Here is a 4,677-nt window from a genome sequence, read left to right as displayed (position 1 = left end):
TTATTTGCACAAATGAAAGGTAAGTCCCTTGAGCAAATGACGTTACTCAAACTTTTTTTTTATTTCATTGGTGCAGAGAAATTAAAATAGCGGGGAGTCAAAGGCTATGCGTACTAACACAATGGCTGTATAACAGCCTTCCTCACCCTATCTCCTTCCTTGAAAACCAGCATATCTAGATATTCACTGATTCCAGTAGGTTCCATGGTAAGATGAAATTTTCAGGCAAATCTAAACATTGTTTACCTAGTAACAGGAAAGCTGCAGCTTGTGCGAGCCTGAGGGGCAAAGGCTGAGGAAACCTAAAAAATACAAGTCAAAATTAAAAACAGTAGAAGTATCATAGCTTAAGATGTTCCCTCCATTTGGAGTGCCCCTCTCCCAACCCCTTTGTCTCTAGACTCACAATTTAACACATAGTTTCATTATTTTTGTGTATTTACTATCCGTTTACTGGACTGCACACTGCTTGAGGGCAAAGATCATGTCTGATTCATAGCTGTATTCCCAACTTGTCCAGCACAAGGCATTTTCACGAACTGTTATTGAATGAATACATCTGGGAATTAATGAATAAACAAATGTTCAAAGAATACATGAATAAGTAAATGAACATTATTGATTACAGGGTCTCCCTCCAGTGTACTAAAATTCTGGTATTTATGTGCAACATATATGAGGCCTTTGAAATTGTGTGAATACAGGAAGATCATACACTTGAGGACTGTAGTGTCAACTAAGTTTGAGAGTAGTTTTGAGAAACAAGGTTTAAAATGCAGCACAAACCCCTGTTGGCATGTAAGGGAAAGATAAGCTGTCAGCATTGGAAACTAAGAGCTTGGGATGATTGACGGAAATGTCATAACTTGTAAAGACTGGCAAAGGGAGAGGGTACTCATCCTGGCTGATGTATGTCAAATGAAACAAGTTTAGCCTTGCAATCCGCTTCTTAATTTTGATTTCAAATGTTTATTCAGCTCCTATCTTTTGTTAATTTAGGTTTCTGACTTGGAATCTCTACTGAAAAGAGAATACACTGACAGACCAACACACATCTCAGTCCATTTGGAAGTTCTGTTCCCCACTATGGTTAGTGTGAGCCAGTTTTCCTAGGGTAAGATTCTTCTATGAACAAACAAAAAAGTTCCAGACCTGTTGAGCTTTGAAGGCAAACCCTGGGATCCAGAAATAAAAGAAATCATTTTCTTACAATTGGCTACCATCACCACATCCCAGCTTTATTTCACAGACAAAACCTTCACATTGAGAGTAGGAAGCCTGCCAGATTACTTCATTTCTGTCTTGCACGCAAGTAGCTTCTTCTGTCACTGACTCTAAAAAGGGAAGAAAAATAAAACCAGAAGTCAGTGTCTCAATTGAAATGAAGAAAAATTTTAACTTAGGTAAATTTTAAGTGTTAATTATTGATATGGTTTGGCTCTGTATGCCCTCCCAAATCTCATCTTGAATTGTACTCCCATAATTCCCACGTGTTGTGGGAAGGAGGTGATGGCAGATCTTTAGAACCATGGGGGCAGTTTCCTCCATACTGTTCTCCTGGAATTTAATAAGTCTCATGAAATCTGATAGTTTTATAAGAGGTTTTTGCTTTTGCATCTTTCTCATTTTCTCTTGCCATCGCCATGTAAGAAGTGCATTTTGCCTCCCACCATGATTTTGAGGCCTCCCCAGCCATGTGGGACTGTTACGTTCAATTAAATCTATTTTTCTTGCCAGTCTCAGGTATGTCTTTATCAGCAGCATGAAAACAAACTAATACAATTATAATGAATAAATCTGTGGAGAAACAAAGCAAGCTGATAACCTAACAGTCATCTCCAATTAACTTTTAGAAGAAAGTCTTTTTGTTACTAGATATGACTTATGGTCTACAAATCATTGTAAACTAAAACCAAGTAATAAGTACCCTAATTATAAGATTTTTAAAAGTAGTGCAGTTGTACTATTTTACCAATAGTTCTAAATTCTTCCCTTATTCTTATGTATGTCATCAAAGTTTACTTTAAATGATGAATTATGTTTTCCATAGGCTGGGAAAAGTTTATGATTTGGTGCTTCAAAAGCTTTTAATTCTCTCTAACAGTATCAATAAATGAGGAGTGATAGCTATTGTTGAAGATGTTATTTATTACCATATATTGTGTTTCCTAGGTAACCCTAGAGCTCTATATGATTTAGTATGAGGAGAAGCTAGGTGTTTTCCTAAGCAAATGATTAAATTTTATTTTTATGAATACTGACTTTATAATTGGTCATGTGTCTCTTTTTACAAAGTCAGATTAAAAATCTTGAACCAACATAGAATCTACTGGTAGCAACTGTGGAGATTTTTTATGGTGTGCTTTGTGGGATTCATTTTTATTATATCTCAATTTTTATGTCTTTGCCAATTTTTTAATTATTATTTTTATCCACTTTAATTTATATTATCTTCTTATAACATTCTTCCTTTGAAACAACTTTCAGTCCTTTCTAGAACATTAGTGGAATCCAAAAAGGAAAAATAAAGGACAGAGTGAACTGTGAACCTCAATTATTTTCAAATTAGAACTAGTGAAATTAAATTGCTTTAGACAAAATACCTTCAAGAGATTTCCATGTCTGATTATGTATCTACAGAGTATTCCTATGCAGTTTTGAAAACTAATCATTTAACAAATACTTAATGAACTACAACAATGAGAAATCTCTCCAAAGCTGTGGGGGAAGGCTGGGATTGGGAAGCAAAAACTACATTTCCTATCCTCCAAGAGTCTACAGTTTATGTGACAAGTTAATTATTCATAAAATAGTTAGAAAATATAGCATAGTATATAATTTACTGTGAAATTGTGTGGAAATTAAGAAGATAAATTAACCATGGGCTGAGTCTGTTGGAGAAGGTTTTCTGGTCCTTTCTTGATGGGCAAGTTTTGCTTTAAGCAGTGTTTCCCAAAGAATAAAATGTCCTAGTGGAGACCTACCAAGGTTTTTGTATTTTAGGTGGTACAAAGAAAAGCTTAAACAATTTAAAGCTATACATTTATTTTACATATTTAAAATATAATAAAATTAGCCATACAAATATATGATTTCTTAGATAATATTTCTTAAGAGGAGGCTAAAGTAGGTAACTAAATTTTAAATACTGTGATTATTCACAAAAAAAGTACACAAAACCCCCACAAAACTGTAGAGGGTATGCCAATAACAAAATCTGTGGAGAAATATTTGAGTATCTGCAGTTTAGAAAATTTAAAGAGAGTAGAGAAGGCAAGGGATTCCAGGAGAGAGAAGGAATATTGCCAAGGACATGAATGAAGAACAAACATGTAGAATAAACATGTACTGTTTGTGTGAAAGTGAGGACAAGATTTTGTCTGACCCATACGGCATGCTGGAAACAGAGGGAAAGAAGCTTGGAGGATGGAGATCTACAAAAACATCTTAGAGTATAGAAGCCATGGAATACAGGAAGTAATTGAAAGAATATAAACAGATCAGAGGAGAGAAAATAAAATTATTAGTTATTGAGTACTTTCCATGTCCTATCACCATTCTAGGCAATTTGCGCACGTCATCTAATTTAATTCATCAAACAATCCTATGGAGTAGGGACTAATATTATCACCCATTTTCTGCATTAATGAATTGAAGCACGGAGAAATTAATTAACTTCTCAAATATTGTAAACAAGGAAGTGGGAGAGGCAAGATTCAAACTCACATGTGCCTCGCTCAACAGCCTGCTTCATTTCTACCATTCTTTGAATGATCACGGAGACAATAGTATACAGAATGGATTGCAGGAGGGGACAAAACAGGAGGTGAAGCTCTCTTTTAGAGGATAGACCATTATATTTGAGGTAATTAGAGCCTAGATAGGGACAATGATTGTAAGAATGAAGATAGAGGATAGTTTCAAAAAAATATTTTTTTCAAAGAGCTCTTAAAGCTGTAATCAGTAAAATGAAAGAGGAAATGAATTTTCACAAATAGGAATAAATAAATCTTTCAAGGGGTTCAACTTTTGCATATTTTCCATTAAGACTTTTTTTGAGTCATATGATGAAGTGTATCTTCTTTCAGTGAGAAAAACATACTTTGTAGCTGGAAAAGAGGTTCTTTTTTCTGAAACCCAGAGACTTGTTTTGGAGGCAAGTTTACCACTTGGCTAGTTCTTGGGGGCCCCTGTGAAGAATCTATAGTCCTGACAAGGAAAATGATTCACATAATATGAATTTTTAATGAACTGTGTTTCAGAAAATTTTCATAAGAAAAGATTGTTTTCAGTCAAATAACTGGCCATTTGGGTCAATGTGCTATGTATTAACCAGAAAAATGAGATTTCAATAAATTCTAGGTGATCTCTTTGGTGCCCATTTAGTCTAAGCCATAAGCAATGATCAAGAGGCCAAGTAATGAGGCAAAGAATGGCATCTCTTGTCTCAGTTTCATACTTCAGGCATTGTGCTATGAGACTTATTAATTTTCATATGTGTCACCAGGATTGATCATTGGGAAAATAGTGGAATAGGTGAAGACTATATTTGCACGCTATCTTTCCTTAGTAGCCTTTATGTCCAGCATTCTTCTCAAGGATATGGTATGCTTCCAGACCCTCTGGGTTCCTGTTCTTACAAAATAAAGTGATCAGAGTAGGCTCTTCATAGTAAAA

This window comes from Macaca mulatta, chromosome X (genome assembly GCF_049350105.2).
Source record: "Macaca mulatta isolate MMU2019108-1 chromosome X, T2T-MMU8v2.0, whole genome shotgun sequence".
In the NCBI taxonomy this organism is placed as follows: domain Eukaryota; kingdom Metazoa; phylum Chordata; class Mammalia; order Primates; family Cercopithecidae; genus Macaca; species Macaca mulatta.
The sequence above is the reverse complement of the archived record's forward strand: the minus strand, read 5'-3'. Positions refer to the sequence as shown.